Source organism: Ambystoma mexicanum, chromosome 7p (assembly GCF_040938575.1).
Source record: "Ambystoma mexicanum isolate Mex_15411 chromosome 7p, UKY_AmexF1_1, whole genome shotgun sequence".
Lineage (NCBI taxonomy): Eukaryota > Metazoa > Chordata > Amphibia > Caudata > Ambystomatidae > Ambystoma > Ambystoma mexicanum.
In genome coordinates, this window is record NC_090939.1 from 546,843,262 (window position 1) to 546,861,932 (window position 18,671).

Below are 18,671 nucleotides of genomic sequence, written 5' to 3' on the forward strand. Positions count from 1 at the left end.
TGACGAAGCTGCACAAACGATTACAGAGCCAACCTTGAATGTTGGTGCGAAGTTTGAATGAATTCTGTCAAGTGGGGGGGCTAAGTTATATCACTATTTTCTGTAGCTACATGTTAACACTTTGAAAAAAAAAAACATGACAGGTATGCAGCAAACTTGTGCGAGGAGCATTGGCAAGGACCCAAAGCATGGTTTCGCAAATGTGTCCATGTTTCATTTTTTGAAAAGTGTCATAATATAGGTACAAAAAGTAGTGATATACTGTTGGTGACTGAGGTATAGCCTGTGGCCATGGCCAGTGGCCAGATTGTCCGGGTCATGGCCACAGATAATCTGGTCATGAACACCAGGGACTGGAAATGGGGTTAAAGTGGACATGGCCACCAGGGATCGGCTATGTGGTAACGTTTTTCAAAATCAGGATAGGTTTGATTGAGAAAATAAATTATACTCACAGCTATAGCCCAAAGTGTTGGATGGAACTGCAGCAAACCTGCACAAGGAGCATCAGCAAGGACCTGAAAGCATGGGTTTGCAAATCTGTTGTGTGTTTTATTTTTCCAAAGTGTCAAAAGGTAAGTACAAAACATAGTGATATAACTTTGGTGTCTGGGCATTGGGCCTGGCCCTTGGAAAGGACCAATGTCTACACTGATTTGATTTCGGCATGGCCGAAGTCCTAAGTTTCCATGGAACAAGTAATTCTGCTTGAGGCTGCAGCCCGAACTACTGGATGGGACAGCAGCAAACCTGCACAAGGAGCTTCAGCAAGGACTTGAAAGCATGGTTTTACAAATCTGTCCTGTGTTTTATTTTTTTCAAAAGTGTCAAAAGGTAAGTACAGAAAATAGTCATATATCTCTGGTGCCTGGGCAGTCGACCTGGCCCTCGCAAGGACAGTTGTCTTCTCTGATATCGTTATTGGGGCATGCAGCATGGCCAAAGCCCATGCCCCATGGATTGTGGAGACTGGCCATGGTTGCAAGCCATGAGCACTGGCCATTGGTCACATTATGAGGGTACAGTGGACACTGAACTAGGATGCAGGGTAGTTAGTGGATAATGGGGTGGTTTGGTGGGTCTGGGGTCATGGTCGAGCCTCATGCCCTAGTCAATTCAACCATGACTTGCATGCCCACCATGCATTGCTGATAAAGACATGCATCAGTATGTGCTGAAACAAATATGTTTGGTAAAGGAGGTCTCTAGTTCTTTTATATATGTTAAAAGAAGAATGATTAACACATTATATACAGTGATGTAACATCATGAAACATGTTCACTAATTAAAACTTATGAAATTCACTGAAAAAAACGTTGTTAAAGGGGCATTATGTTTAAGTTTCACTAATACAAATCGATGAAATTCAGTGAAAAAACAGTGCTAAAGGTAAGTTATGGTTAAGTTGACTAATAAAAACCTATGAAATTTAGTGAAAAATCTTTGCTAAAGGGACATGATGGTTAAGCTGCACTAATTAAAACCTATGGAATTCAGTGAACACACTTTGCTAAAGGGACGTAATGGTTAAATTGCACTAATAAAAATGTACAAAATTCACTGAAAATTCTTTGTATGTTATGGTTACAACTAAATTAAAAAACCCAGCAATTCACCAGTTATGGTAATCTATGCAACCATAAGTCACACCACCACCAGACAATGCTAAAACTAACACCCAGGACATCAAAGATGACATCACAAATGTCATCATGGATGACATCACATTTTGTATACACTCTGATGAAAAGTCTGTGCAAGGCGTTCTGTTTAGAATGTTGCTAGCAACTTATCAAGGGTGATCAGGAGACCTCTCATGAGCTACTTACTCCATGTATCAAAAACTTTACTTATTTAAATCAAAACGTTATTTGAAGTGTTCTTGTTAATACAGCAATGTAATAATGCATACACATAGGCAATGGCTGGAGCATGGCCAATTGAAGTACAGTATTTTTAATCTGGTCATATTGGCCATTAGACTCATAAATCCAACCCTATCAGAATATTGACTATTTTTTAACTTGGAATTAACAGAGAACAATACAAGAATTACCGCACACATGTGTTAGTACAAAAATACATATGAAGAGCGTCAATGCATACAAGTCAGAGGTACATAAAGGGGAAATTTATTGAGGAGGAAAGAAACACCATGACCAGAAAATGACAATAAGATTAGAGTTCATCATCATGTATAAAAATGAATTGTCTGTTTGGATCCTGCTTACTGTCCCATGTATGTACACTATGAGCTCAGGGCAACCCCTAAGGAAAGTACCTTAAGAACATATGACAAGTTAGATATACAGCACATTTGGTGGTGACGCGAGTTATGGTTGCATAGCTTACCATAACTGGAACATTTCTTGGGTTTGTCGATTTTACTTGTAACCATAGAATCCCTTTAGCAAAGTTTTTTTCTGAATTTGATAGGTTTTTACTAGTGCAACTTAACCAGCGCTCCTTTGCTACCTAAAGCTAAATACGCGCACAATAAATACCATAATAATAATAATAAATCATAAATAATAAATAATAACTCCTCTTGCCTCACATACCTTCTCTAAATGGCTCAGCAGACCCAGAGTAACTGCTGTGGACAGAACAATCCACTGGAACACCATTTAAAAATGAGGGGTTTTACATCTTCGATGACCGTCCTTCTATCAACTCCAATCTGTTTTGGTCCATGGAAGAGAAAGCACACCTGAACCCATCTACAAGATTGTCATCTGTCCTTAAAAGTGCTTTGCTACTGAAATCAGCAGAACCATATCTTGCCCTGATCGAAGGGGAGTACCTCTTCCCCAGACATGTCTGCCCTCTGCTTGCAACCTTTCTGTGCATCTTTCTTTCTCTGGTGCACTGTTGCTGTCTTTACACCATGGCATTACCCTTGTTTCTCTTTTCACACTATATCCATTCCTCTTGTTCTCATTTCCTATTTTATGACACCATTTCCCTTTGTTGCTCCTCAATTTCATTTTATCACTCCCCCTTGCAAAACGAGCTCCCATCAGCCTTCTTTCCCCTGTATGTCTCTTCAGACACCCCACATGCTCTCTTACACCCTCGTCTCACTCTTTTGTGTGTGTCTCTTAAATCTTTATGCACACTTACACACACTCTACTCTCACACATTGGCATTGCACACACATGCTCTCACACCCGTGCATCTACAACCAATTGTTGCACACACATTGTCACACCCTTGCATGCACATTCATCTTCCCTCACGTCTACCGCCGAGCACACACCATCACACCCTCACACATCCCTACAGATACTCTCTCCTGTATGCTTTTTCCCACCACCATATGTTCTCTGGCCCTCATAGTGTCAGAACTGCCAAAAATGCCCCTTCCCCTTACCTCCCCCTTCCTCTTTTCCCCATGTTCTCCCCATTTCCTTTGTCTAGTCCTGTTTGCCAATGTTTTCCATCTTGTGCCCTGTGCCTTTATGACATTCCCATTGGCTTCCTGCCCACTTGCTCCACGGCTGCCTCATTCTCACATGATCATCCATCCACAGGTGGCCCACACTACAAGTGGCAATTGCTTTGGTCCTTCCTCTCACTGCTACCCTCATTCATTGCTATTTTCAACCCTCATTCATGCTGCCCCATTCCTATGCACTACCACCACCACTGACAGCATTCTGACGACAGTCAGCAGCAGGGTTGCCTCACCAACACCACTACCATGCAAGGCTTAGCGTGCAATGTTTCCAACAACAACACTCTGTGCCTAACTGGCAGTGCCACTCAAAGTGCCAGCAACACCACCACCTAGTGCCTAACCTGCTGCACCACCAACACCACCACTCAAGGCCTAACTGCCAGTGCCACTAACACCACCATCCAGGGTCTCTGCGGCAGTCAAACCATCACCATGGGCTGCAGTAATCAGAAGTGCCACCAACACCAGTTGTTCAGGTCCTGCTTTGGGAAGTATGGAAGGGGCGTCAGGGTCCTGGTGATAAGGTGAGGGTGTAAAAGTCAGTTGTTGTAGGACCTGTGTGTGCTAGTCGGAAGACTGGATTTGTGTCGCACAACAGTAGCCATCCCTAAGATTTCAATACTTACAAGTTCATTGTTCACAAGGACACAATGAATGACTGACTATGTCTGCAACATTGAAGACCAGAAAGTGAAGGTATGTCTGACTTATATATTTCAATGTTCTAGGGAGGTGCAGTTACATAGGGAAGTTTGTATTCTGTAACAGGTTTACCAGACTTTTGGAAGGAGCACCCGTGGCCAGTAGGCAGAAGGGACTCGGAGTTGGTAAACCCAGTGTGTGCTAGATGTTGGGTGGCGAAGGAAAGAGTTTCTTTATATTTGTGTATTTGTATGAATCCATTTTGGTTCTTTACAAGCTACTTTGCAATTTGTGGTCACGTGAAAGCATTGGGTCGGAAGTTAGGAAGGGAAAAAGAGGGGAAGAAGCAGGCGGTGAGAGGTTGGGAAGGTAGTGTAAAGGTAGCAGAACAGTAGGGCCTGTAACAGCTGAACGAATCCAATTCTGGCTTCTATCAGTTCTTTTCTGTTTGTTAACAATGGGACTATGCAGGAGAGGGAATTCCTAGGGGGTGGAGTTCTTGAGGGATAATCCAAAATGGATGCTAATACTGCAAACAGTAGCTGGGGTTGGATACAAACACAAGTGATCTAGTGTTGGGGCTTTTACTTGGCTCGCCACTTTCCTTAGAAGTTTAGTCATGAGCCTGTCCGCCCAGCTTGGGTAGAACAAATAGTCACTTATAGTCTCTGGGATATTATATTACACACAATCACTTTTATTCTGGGTCCAGGTCTCTCCTAGCAGGCACAGGATGTGTCAGGATGGGTATACAGTCATTGCATCGAATAGCATCGACAAAAATGCATTAAAAAAGCATTGAATGCCTTTTTTTCAAAGGTAATGGTTTTATTTTAAGTATAATGGGTTTTAAGGGGTAAAAAAAACAGGGTTTGGGGGGACCACGGGGTAAAAAAAAATGGGGTTTGGGGGGACCCCCCATTAAAAAAAAAGAAAAATAAATGCATTCAATACTTCTTTTTCGTTGCTTTTTTTTAGATGCTTTGGCATTCGATGCAATCACTATAAACCGTCAGGGTGTCATGTTGGTCTTCCTGAACTCTGCTACATGGCATCACCACCCCATTATACTTAGGTTTTCTGATGTGATGCGCCTATACACAGTTTGTTTCAAGGCACAACAAGACATGGGGGGGTGGTGACAAAAATAAAAAAGTTCCTACTAAGCCTTGTGACATTTGGATTGGGCAAGTGTGGGGGAGACGGGAGGGCGGAAGTGCCGGTTAGGGCAGAAGGGCCCTTGGGTTAAAGAGTGCCAGGTGAGGCCGAGTGGACAGAGCCAGGGGAATGCAGAGAGTGCAGGGGAGGTCCACGTCCTCGTACTAGGGCGAGGTTCGGGGTTGGAAGGGCTCAAGGGGTGCAGGCCCAGTCAGGCAAGTGCAGGTTTAGGGGAGGAGGGTCAGGGGAGACCAAGTGCTGGGGTAGACTGGACGAGGAGGGAGTAGTGCCCTGTAAAAATCTGAAGGAACCAGGCAGCCAGTCAAGAGGCAGAGGAGGACATTCGCAGCAGAGAGGGAGTGGGAAGGAGGAAGAGAAAAGGAGGGTCTTGAGAAGCTTCCAGAACTTAAGGAGATCCGCGTCAAGTGTGAGAGGGGCAGGGAGGCCATTCCAGGGGGAGGCACCTGTGGAGGAGAGAGATCAACCTCCCACTCTCTGATTGGAAACGCGTCTGATCTGCAGAGAGTTGGAGCTAGAAGGCTGAAGGGCTCTAGTAGGCAGGTATTTAAGGAGAGACAGTTGGATGTAGCAGTGTTCCAGGCCCCAGAAATCCTTTCGTATGATTCAGGGGGTATTAAGCCTGATCCTTGCAGCAACCTGGAGCCACTGGAGAGATTTTAGGGCTGGAAAGATGCAGGCCCTGGGCTTGAGGGCAAGGATAAGTCTTGCAGTCCTGTTCTGGATAAGTTGAAGGGGCAAAGGGAGGAGTTAGGCAGATTGAGGAAGAGGCTGTTGCAGCAATCCAACCTGAAGTGGACCAGAGCTCTGGAGACATTGAGTTTCTGAGGAAAGGTGAGGAAAGGGAGAACACCTCTTAGGGGTGCGGCTGATAGTGGGCCTTCTTGGCAAAGTCTGTGATGTGACGAGAGAGGGAGAGAGAGAGAGGAGTCGAAGATGACACCAACGTTTTTTTGTCTCACAGGAGGGTGATGGGAAGGGGCCCATGGAAGGCGGCCAGAGTGTAGGAGGGAAAGAGAGAGCATGGGTCCCAATGAGAAGGATCTAAGCCTTACTGACATTAAGGCAGAGATTGTTAGCAGTACACCAATAGCAGACAGACAGTCAGGATTGAGGGTGGAAGAGGGGGAGGCAGAGGAGGCAAGCTCTAAGGAGAGCTGTGTGTCATCCACATAACACTGGAAGTTAGGAGAGAAGGTGGAGATGAAATGGGCTAGAGGCGCAAGGTGGCTTTTGAAAAACCAAGGTGAGAGGATAGATCCCAGATGGACACCACAGGTGGAGAGTGAGCTTGAGGAGAGAAAAGTGCCCAGTTGAACCTGGAAAAGGTGGTCAGTGAGGAAGGAGGTCAACCAGTCCAGAGCGAAGTCTGTGATGCCAAGGTTATCACTGAGCTGATGTATACGATTGATTGATTCATGATTGATTGTATCAAAGGCAAAGGAGAGGTCAAGAAGGATGATAAAGCAGGGGGAGCTGAAATTGAGATTAGAGAGCAAGTCTTCGGGGTGTTCAGGAGTGCAGTTTCTGTTCCTCTAGCAGCTCTGAAGCCAGGATCGTGGTCATGGAGACAACCAACAGTTTTAGTGTGGTGGATAAACTGGGAGATGGCTAGCTTTCTAAGAGTGTGTCCAGGAAGGGGTTGATGGGGATAGGGTGGTAGTTAGCCAGACAGGAAGGTACAGAAAAAGGCTTTTTTGAGGAGGGGCTGCACAAGGGAGTACTTGAGGAGTATTGGGAAGAATCCAGTGGCAAAGGAGTGATTGCAGAAATCAGCCAGGGCTGGATCAAGGGAGACAATGTTGTCCCGGTTAGTTCTAGAGGTGCAGGGGAGCACCTGTTTGGATGAGACTTCCATAGAGCGGACTTGTCTAGAAACAGAGAGAAAGACGAGAGTAGGAGGGAAGGGGGCAAGGGAGGCCTGAGAGCAGGCGAGGGAGATGGGAGTGATGCACAGGAGAGTGAGGACAGGGTGTTCTGAGTTTTAGTAATGAAGGGGGAGGTAAGTGCAGTGCAGAGGGCCAGGGAAGAAAGAGGAGAAATGGAGACTGCAGTAGAATTGACGAGTTACTTGCAAATTTTGAAAAGTTCAGCCGTGTTGTTAGTGGCTCCAGAGATGCAAGCTTGGATATAGGCCCTCTTATTTGAACAGATGGAAAGTCTGCATTGCCTTTGGAGCAGGATGTGTCAGAAGATGTCTTTGAAGCATGCCATTTCTGCTCAGCAGCTCTGCACTTGCATTTCAGAGAGGCCAGGTTGGAGTCATACCAGATGTTGCACTTGCAGGTAGGCTTCATGCGGATCCTCATGGCAGGGTTAGGATGTCGAGAGTGCTGGAGATGGAGAGTTAAGTGTTAATAAGGGCTGTGTAAGAGTCGGAATGAAGGTGGTAGCAAAAGCAGCAACTGACATTTGCTTCAAAGGTCAAATGATGGATAAGGAGACCGGCAGTGTGGGTGGGGCTTAGCTGGGGGACCCAGGAGGTCCAGGTGAGAGGACAGGAGAGCATGATCAGACCATGAGCGAGGAGTAATGAGAGGGGTGGAGATGGGGATGTTAGCAGAGATGAGAGCTTCAAGGTGTGTCTGGCTGAGTGTGTCAGACCGGAGGGAAGAGTTATAGAGGGAAAGAGTCACAGAGGTTGCAGACGAGTCCAGAGACAGCCTTAGGGGAGTCAAGGTGAGCATTGAAGTCTCCAAGGAGGAGAAGCTTGTAGGAGGAGGACAGGAGAGAAGAGGTGAGATCAGACCACTCTGAGAGGATGAGGGAGACTGAGCAGGTGGCCTGTAGATGGTGGCCAGAGTCAGCAAGAGAATAGGAGAGACGCCAGGCCTGCAGACGAGGCATTCAATGGAGGAGTATGACAGAGCAGGTATGATAGTAGCAGGGACCCATTCAGCAAAAATCAGAGCCACTCTGCCCCGGTTAGACCTGATCTTGGATAGGATATTTTAGCCCTCTAGGAAGAGAGTGTCACAGCTTGTGACAGAGCTCGCCATGAACAATGTCTCACTGAGAGCGAGGGTGTCAAGGTCGAGATCTTCAAGGTGGTTGCAGATCTCAGAGGACTGTTTGACGGCAGAGCAAGAGTTGTTCATCTAATCTGATGCCACTCGTAAAACCCACAAGTGTATTTATAGATGCTATGTAACAGCTCCTGCACAAAGGTGCTGTAATATAGCATTTCTTACTGCACTGGCGGGTTATACGAGTGACATCAGATTAGATATTCAAGATTTGGAAATCCTCCTAATATAACGGAGTTCATTTGGAGGTTTCATTAAGTGGAAGCAATCAGTATATACCTGGTTACTTTGTCTGAATGGCCGGAAAAAGACTGTGAAGGTTGAAACATGTGTTGGATATGTGTTTTGATTAAATAATATTTCATGTGCACAGTGTGATTGTGCATATTTTCAATTTAGTTTCCTTCAGGATCCAGTTGGGCACCGGGACCCATTTTTCATGATCACCCGCAACAGATTTGCATTACTGTATCTATTTGTAGAAGTGTTTGACAAGCACAGTAGGTTCAACGTCTAAGTGCCCTTTCTTTTTTAACCATATTACAATTTATGCTTGGGGACCAGGAGCAAGGCTCTTAGCATCTATGACGAGTGCAAGGAATGGGGTGGACACTCTGAGGCTTCTCCTGTTTACAACCTGAAGGCCCAGGGTCATGGTACAGGGATGGTCACCATCCTCCAGTGGCACTTTGGGGCCCACCCTCTACCCTTCCTGAAATTAATTTGTCATATACATTCCCCTGTTTCCTAAAGTTCCCCATTAGTCCTACAGTCCTGGTGCGGAGGGTTCATTTTATCACTCTGAGTCATCGGTTTGTCACAGAAAAGAGAATTAACTTGGGGCTCATTCTCAAAGTTCTGGGGCTATTTCCACTGTCCTGTCCCTTTGGTTCTCACCAGTTTCTAGAAGGTGGGGTTGTGGGTCAAGGAATCATAAAGCCTGCCCATTCAGAAGTACTGGTTAGATAATTTGCAGCAACCGCTTGGCCTTGAATTACATTGAAAGTAAATGCTGATCATATAGGGTGTTGGAAGACAATCCAGGGTTCACTTCTTATTTCTTCAAAGGATGATGAAAGAGGTGTATAGGAGGTAGATCGCCCAAAGGGAATGTATAGGAGGTAGACCCCACCCCCCCTCAAACTGAATGCAGATAACTTGTCGGGTTGATAAATAGTTCCAGTAGTGCGAAGATCAGAAATGTAGTACCTTGAAGGCCAAACAAGCACATAATAGGGTAACATACATTTCTGGGGTCAGAATGCCTTACGCAGTGAATGGCATCTCAGGTAGCACACTTTTATTATGGATACCAAGAATCTAGGCTGAAAAGTTAACAGGAAAGGAGTTCTGATTAAAAACAGATTGATTAGTCATTTTGTAATTTGGTCAGCCATTTTGATTGGGAGAAGTTCAGGCAGATCCTAAGATCGTTGCCGGAACACAAAATGGTGTCATTTTACAAAGTCATGATGATCTAATTAAATAAGTACCTCATAGCAGTGCATGGAAAGTTCAGTAGAGGATAACATATTGTCTGGAATTATTGGCAGCAATTTTGATAGTGACATGCCTGGTGTCATGGGAAGGTAGCAATTAGAGCAGGCAGCTGTTAAGTTCAGGGGCAGTCCACACAGCTGATGCCCATATTTAGACTTCTTTGAATGGAAGGCATGGTGTTGCCTGCCGAAGGAACCTAGAGAAAGCTGCCAAGATTGTTCTTTCTCTAGACATCAAAGGATTCATATTAAAGGTCAAGAGCATTTCACAAACATTTAATTAGTTTGCATGTATAGTTATGACATAGGAACCTGATGAGTGGCAGTCAAGGCAACCAACCCAGGACTAGAGAGGGGTTTGTCTTTAGTTATTAGATCCAATTGAAATGTGATGTGTATTAAATTATTAAATTACATCAGCCTTGAAACTGTATGTAAGGAACTAATGCTTAGAGAGAGCTCAGAGTGCTGTTGGTTTTCTGGTGTTTGCTGTTTTGATTCCTGTGAACTGAGAAGTATTAAAAGATGACTTTGAAATCCAGCCTGCATGTCTTGTGCCTTCCTGCTTGGTGTCCAGTCTGCCTTCCCTTGCACAGGGGTGCCAGAAGCCCAGAGAGGGCATTGGGCCCTTCTCTTCATGGGTTTGGGCTACATCTTGTGGGTTCCAGTTAGAAAATGTCAGGGATCGATAATGGTATCATAGCTGGCTTCAGGTTGGTTGCAGGGTTCTCAGGTAAGGTGGGCCAATACATTTATTCAGCAGAACAAGGGTGCAGCTGGATCTGGTGTGAGCTAGGATTTAGGGTGTGTGGGGCTGGAGACTGAGGAATCAAGAGTCAGATACTCTTATGCCCACGTATGGTTTAATTTGTTAACTTCTTTATTTCATTATTCACAGAGTGCAAGCCACACACAACTTGAGTTAGGCTTTTTCGTAATTGTGTTTTGGGGCTGGATTCTAATGCTGGGGTGTATGAAAAACATTGGAGGATGGTGTGATGGTGGCATTTGGGTACTGGTGCGCAAGATAACATAATAATTTTGCCTTTAATCCAAAACACTTTACATGCAATTTCTTTGGGAAATTCCGCTCCCAAATATCACAATTTTATGGAGTAGAGATTGACTTCAGAAAAAAGGGATTTATTGTGTGAACAACTGTGCAAGTTTTTTCAAGTTGTTAATCCACAATGCGATATGCAGGTTACCTCTTTTTTGTTGTTCAGGTGCAGGACTGAGGGTCGGCTCCAACAGCATGCATGGCTTTTTGATCAACCAGGGAACAGCTGTGCCATTTATTTCTGCATGTGAAATTACGATGTTGTGTTTAGGATGACTCTTTCTGGGTGTTATGGTGCAGCCCTGCATGCTGGTTTCCCTTTCTGGTCCAACAGCATGCACAATCTGTTGGGACAACTAGTGAACATCTCAATAATGTGTTTGGATGCTTATCTGAGTAAGATACGTGTCTCTCTCGTTGGTTGAAACACAGACACAGCCAATTCCAGGTGAAAGACGTTTATTAGTTGGCATATTATTATACCGTTTATCATGACGCTGTAGGTTTGCCTTCCATTAGAATAACATACCACTCTAATATCTTTATAGGGAAGAATATGAGTTGTCAAAGACTTTACAGCACTATATTGAAATGCATACCCCTATTTCAAGAAGGTGGTAATATATGACATACTAAGCTTGGTGGCGTACTATGTTACAAAATGTGACAAATGTTCATCCCTATAGTCATCTTTTTTTAAATTACTTTAAAGTGCAAAATTGGTTAATTAAAACCTTATACACTATAGTCATGTGAAATTTCGATATAGTCGATATCGTTAGAAGATATGACCCTCAATTAAGGGATGGTATGCAGCAAGTATAAAACAAACACACCATTTCGAGGCAGGCTTTCATCGGATGCAAAAAAAAGCCCAATAAGTATAGTACTAGAGGATCAGATGGGCTGTTGGATACATAAGGCACCACTTTGCAAATAGTAATAATAACTGGTTCTGTGTCCTTATCTTATATTATGTTGATTTATATCGCGCACCGCTGCCATTTGCATAATCTCCAGGTGCTCACCTGGCTCTGCAAGAAAGTGCTTGGGGTTGGCTAGTGGGTAAAAGTGGGATAGGATAGAAGTTGGGCTCTTATGTTGATGCTTGCAGAACCAGGAGAAACTGGCATCAGTGCGTGTCAGCTTTCTGAGAGTACTTTCTGTGTGTGCTTTGTTGTGTGCACTGAACTGAGCTTGTTGTGTCTGGAGGGGTAGCTTACAGTGTCTGGCTGTTTGTTGCTTGAAATTGTTTGGTCTTGTGGCGTGGTTAGTGGAGGGTATGGGGTTAGTGTGTTTTTGTGTGTACTTTAACTGGCCCTTCTGGGCATGTGTAGTACGTGGGAGGTATGCAGGTATGAGAAAGAGGAAGGGGTGGTTAGTAGGTTTGGCTCAGGGTGTGCGGTTGTTTTATTCTTGGAACTTGCATGCGTATTGTCCCATGTTTGCTTTGGGTCCAGAGTATGGTTTGTGGGGTGGATGTTTTTAAGCTTGTCTCAGCGAGTTTCAGTTTTCAGTCGTTTTCTTGAGGCTAGATGATATTCTGTCATTCTTATGTCCTTAGTTAACGAGTTGCAAAATGTGACAATCAAATCGGAGAATGCAGTTCCTCTGAATTTCCTTTTCTTGTAAATTTTGTTTCTATTTGGACAGCGTTGATCGATCTTAGATTTCTTCCTGGTTGGTAGTGGTTGATTATAGGTTGGAGAATTGTGTCTCTTTGTCCGGTTAGAAAATTGTGGGGAATGCAGAGGTCTTTAAAGTTAATGAGTTGTTTTACTGGTAGCCAGTGTAGACTTCTCAGGACTGGTGTGATGTTGTACCTTCTATTTAGTCTCACCAGTAGTCTTGCTGCAGTATTTCGGATGCATTGTAGTATATTTGTGAGGCTTTCCCGCATTCCAAGGTAGAGGCTGTTTGCCTATACTAGTCTCAATAGAACTAAAGAGATGATTGTGAGGGATCAGTGTGGGAAGCTAAATTAGGGGAGTATTTCTCTGATTAGTCGCAGGAGGTGCAAGCATTTCTTGCAATTGTATTCACTTGTGGTTCTAGTGAGAGTCCTTTGTCCATGAGGATTCCCAGTTTTTTTTAAAATCACTACTGATGTCTCTGGTTAGGTTCTGTAAGGGTGAAATACGAGTCAGACACAAAGGTGGAATAGTGATTGGCAAAGACCTTTATTCGGGCAAATACAAAGAGGAAACCTAACTCTCCCTAACTCTAAGAGGGGTTTCTCTGCCTCTAGTAAATAACTAATAAATCAGTCAGAATGTCCATGTAAATAAAAAGAGTCCACCATCATGTCAAAATACCTACATCTTCCATCACACTTATAACGAATAAGAAAAAAGGTAGTGGGGCTTCTTGGTTCAGAAGAATGACTCCCTTTTTCTGGATGATGAACCAAAGTTCCAATCATAGAGGGAATTTCACCTGTGAGAATGACTCCCTTATCCAGGTCTCAGTTCTTTTCTGAGGAAACAAAGTCCCAGCTTCTAGCGTCTTAAGGGTTCAATTCAAATGCAAAAGAAAACATCCCAACTTAAAGATTGTTCCTTCTTGATTGTTCTTGTACTTTACTATTGGTTTCCTGGAGAATGTGCCTCTTCTCTAGATATATGCTTCTCAATGATCTCACAGAGCCCAGTGAATGACTCCCTTCCATGGGCCTTGTTTGGACTGGTTTCACAATACCTAATCATCTGAGAAGACAGCAGGAGGTATTGTTTCCTTTTCCTGAAGTCTCCTTGCTTTCCAGTTCAAGAGGGCTGGGCAGAATGACTCCCTTCCCCCAAGCCTTTCTCAGAATTTCACAATTCACAGTTCATACACAATCTTCTGGGAGAACAGCAGAAGGTCTTTTTTTTAGATTGTGAGATCTTCTTGCTTTCCAGTTTGCAAGGGCTCAGCAGAATGCCTCCTTTCCCCAAAGCCCTTTTCAGAATTTCTCAATTCACAGTTCATACATAGTCTTCATGAAGGACTACGTCCCTTCCGCAGGATTTCTTTGCACTTCAAAAGTACTCATTTCATATGAGTTTTCAATCTTATGGATGCAGGTCCCAGACCTGTGTGTTCCTCCTGACTGGGTGTGGCAACCTGATTCACTATCCTGCCTGGCACTCTGACTATGAAGATGATTGGGGTTTATCTTCATAAGAGGATGTAGGTCCCAGACCCATGGGATTCTTCCCTTCTGGTGCTGCAGATATGGTTCACTATCCTGCCAGGTACTGTGACTATGGAGATGATGTAGGTTACACTTCATAGAAGGATGTGGATCCCAGACATGTGGCATGCTGTCCCCTTTTTGTTGCAGTTCATTTTCACCAGGGGTTTTAGCTTGTACCCTATGGTCTTCCCTTACACCAACATTTCGTAGCTCCAGCACCTGCCAGTTCTTTCTGGTACCCCTTTCAACCGCCCCAGTAGTCCATGTACCTTTAGGGTCTCTGTCATCTTGGTCCAGTCAGCCTCAGGGTTCTCTGCCCTCTGCCTAAGGCTTCTGGGTTTATCTGCTCTTCCTGCATGCTGCAGAATCTGTGCGTCACTCACAGATTCCCAACAGGTACACCTTCCGGCAACCAAGCGGTCCTTCTGCTTGGCTGGCCCGGATGTCCGCTGCTCTGCTTCGCCAGATGGTCCATTCCTTGCACTCGTGGTTCCTCCAGGGAGGGCCTCTCTTTCCTGGCTTCCACCTTCAGCTTTAAATGGGCCTTGGCCAATTAGATTTCGGGATCAACTAGACTGTTCATTCAGGTTCTCATGCGTGCTATCTATGCTTCCAGACTGCTTCTTTGTCCCATTATTGATCTTTAGGCCTTCCAGTGAGTCAATTGGTCTCTGCCTCATCGCAGTACTTAAGGGGTACATGCTCCTTGTGGAGTACACAATCTTCCTCGTCCCAGTACTTCCTATATTGGTGGCATGACAGAAACATATAGAAATACTAGGGACTGTGTATGGTGTATGGGGGGATAGGAAGGTGTGCTAGGGTTAGGTGGGCTATGGGGATACCATGTTCTCCTCCGGTCATCACTGATCCTATGGGGGGCTACCCTCCCAATGAGTTTCACCCACTGAGTACCACAGCCAGGGGCACTATCGGGTAGAAGCCTCACCATCAGGTACTACTAGACCATCAGGTACTACTGGATCGGCTAGCAGGGCCGGCCTCTCTGGCCAGGTTTTGGGCTGGTTCACCTCCTTTTTGGCCAATCGTACTCAGACATTGACACTTGCTCTTTCATTTCAGCCACTGTGGTCTTCCTGTGCGGGGTTCCGCAGGGCTCTGCCTTGTCCCCAGCCCTTTTTAATATCTATATCCGGCCCTTGATTCTGCACATCCGTTCTTTCGGCTTCAGATGCTACTCCTATGCTGATGACAAGCAACTAATTATTTGGTTGTATTATTCCCAGCCGGGCATCGCGTCTCAGCTTAGGAGTTGCCTGTTGGCCGTGAGTAAGTGGATGAGCGGTAACTGGCTGAAACTGAATGGGGACAAGACAGAGGTCCTGGTGGTCTACCCACCGCAAATCCCACAGGCAATCGGTCCCATGTACACCCTGATTTGTTCTGCAGCTTTTTGGGCCACGGAGCTTGGGACATGTCCTTCTCCGGGTTCAGATGTAAAGAATTTTGGAGTGATTCTTTCCGCCTCTTTATCGATGGATGGGCAGGTTGGGGCCATTTGCAAAGCAGGATTCTTCCAACTGTGAGTGCTTTGCAAGGTTCTTCCTCTTCTTCCTGTCTGACTGAGGCCCTTAGTGACAACGTCTCTAGTCCTCAGTCGGCTGGATTATTGCAACTCCCTCTTTCTGGCTCAGACTCTATGGGCCTCATTACGAGTATGGAGGTAGCCATGGTGATATTAGCGCCATGGCTGAATCCATACCAGGCTCCAACACCGGGTTCCTGCAATGAGGACTTACTGGGTCATTCCGACATAGGAAGACCCAGTAATTCCTCCTTGCAGGAACCCATCCCCATTCCCATTTGAGCCGCCATAGGGCTCAATGGGAATGGGGAGGGAGGTAATAACGGGCACATTATAAATGGCCCGTTATTACCTCCCTCTTCCGCTTGTGGGACCCGGAAAGGATGCCTGGTTTTTCCAGGCATCCTTACAGGGTCCCGCAAAGGGAACCTCGTAATTGCGAAACCCGTAATGAAGGGCGCCGGTCCAGTACCGGCACCCTTCATTACGGGAGCGCAAGCCTCGTAATTAGGCCCTATCTCATCCATCGTTTGCAGCTCCTCCAAAACTATACTGCACGGATCTACAATGGTACTCCATATGGTGCCCACATTTCTCCTGTTCTTCGATAACTGCATTGGCTCCTGGTTCTTAAACGAGTCCAATTTAAATCACTGGTTATAGTACATCTGCTTTTTATGGCTCAGGGGCTGAATATCTTCAGGATAAATTCCGTCCCTATGTGCCCGCTCGCGAATTGTGCTCCTGTTTTCTTGTCATTTCTCGCTATCAGTTTGAGCGGGTGGGGTGGTTGCTCTTTTTCTGTGGCAGCCCCAAAGTTAAGGTATTCTCTACCAGCTTCACTCAGGGCCACAAAAAATCTCCATGCTTTCCGTTGGTTGTTAAAAACCGATCTGTTTTAATATGTTATCTTATTATTAGTTGGTTCCTTAACTCTTCTGGTCTACCCTAGCGCCAAGATGCTTCAGCGTGCGTGCACTTTATAAAATTAATTAACATGACATAACATAACCTCCCTGGCCTCATGGAAAGGGGCTCTCCCTATGGGAGAAGTGATGACATCTGGAAATGTGTCACAGTTCCCTTGCAAGGGGGTCAGTTCAGGTATGTCTGTGTTGCATTGTCTACTGGAGGGGAGATCATTATATCTTTTTTGGTCGGATTTAGTTTGAGATTGTTGTTTGTCAATCAGGTGTGTATGTCCGTGAGGCATTTGATGAGGGTGTTGTTTGGGTCTTGGGTGGAGGCTATCTTGAAGATGAGGAGGGTATCATCTGCGTAATTGTATGTGGTCAGTCCATGGGTTTTGGATGAGTTTCTTTAGGGGGGACATGTAGATGTGGAAAAGGAGTAGGGCGTGGTTTGATCCTTGTGGTATGCCGAAGGTGATGTTTTTAGTGTTAGATGCAAATGGCGGTAAGTGTGTTCTTTCAGTTCGGTTGGTGAGGAAAGATTTCAGCCAATGTAGTGCAGAGATTTGTACGCCATATTCCTCAAGATTCTGCATTAATGTTGGTGTGCCTTATTGTGTCAAAAGCAGTTGATATGTTTAGCAGTATATGGGAAGATTTAGTGCTGTTGTCTGCATTTATTTTTAGCTCGTCCCATATGATTAGAAGAGCTGATTCCATTCCTCTCATGAGTATGAAGCCAACTTGGGAGTTGTCAAGTATTCTGTTGCTTTCCTCATGGCTGAGTAATACTTTATAGACGTGGTTCTCAAGGATCTTTGCTGATTGGGGTAGATTCCATTTGAGTCTGTAGTTGTGGGGTCTCCCGCGTTTCCTGTTTCATTTTAAGGAGGAGCTTGATGTGTGATGATTTGAAAGGTTTAGATACTATTGCTGTTTTTTGGGATAGGATCATTAGTAGTCAGAAGTAAGAGGCTGGCGTCCTGTGGTTTAGTATTTTTTTGAAGATCGCCAGTGGGCATGATTCACTGGGGCATCCAGCGAGGTTGGAGTCTTTTATTAGTTTGTTGAAAGTTGCTTTGCTTACAGGTCCAAATCTATTGAGTGTTGTGGCGGGTGGTGACGCAGCGATTTCAGATGGTTCTAGAGTTTTGATTTTGGTAAGGTGGCTTGTCTCTGTGATCTGATGTATTGCTTCTATTTTTGTTCTTAGGTGGGTTGTGATGATGTCACAAAGAGATTGTGATGGTACAATACATTTGTTGCACACGTTTGGGTTTTTGATTTCCTTGATGATTTTGAATAATTATTTTTGTGCGTCATTTGCTGCTTGGATTCTTGTAGTGTGACATTTTTTTCTTTTTTGCTCTCAGTTCTGCTGATTTGTCATCAGTATTTGATTTTGTCCCATCGGTTGTTTTGAAATCTCTGTCGTTTTCCAGTTTGCAGTTTGTTTTTTTGGAGTTCCCTCAGCTTCTCTGTGACCATCCTGCTGCAATTATTTTGGCAGTGGGGCGGAAGGGTTTTGCCGTAGGGCGTCTTTGGTCGATGAGTCAAGTTTTTCTTCCACTGAGTTCAAAGTCATTTTATTTAGCTGGGAGGTGTTTGGTTTGGTGGGTAGCTCTGTTAGCGTTTCCAGGTCAAGACTCTTCTCGTTTCTTTTGTTAGTCGTGGGAACACTACATTACGGGCATCATGCAGTTTATGATTTTGATGGTTAAGGGGTCATATGGTGATTTCTCCATATGATTTGTACAGGTGCAGGGGGTTCGAGGGTTCATCTCTGCAGAAAATTGCCTCTATGGGTTACCCAGCACTGTGGGTGGGGTGGTATAACGAGGGGGACAGCCCTAAATGGCGGGACCTAGGGCTGGAACAAGAGGTATAACACATGAGAGGTACCCACTGGTATTGATTTGATCATGCTACTAGTTGTGTATGATTTCCTATTCATAAAGGATGTATTGGTGTTGAAGTAAGTGCCAAGGACCCTGTCCTATGGTCTGAGATTAAAATATAGAGGCAGAGTTACAGTAAATAAATCAAGTGGTCTGTAACAATTGCAAAACTGAACTAGCCTTGTTTCATTGGCTATAACATGGAATTTATTTCATATGTTTCTCATGTTTTTCAGTACTGGATGTGAGACATTAGAGGAGGTACTTACCAGTTAA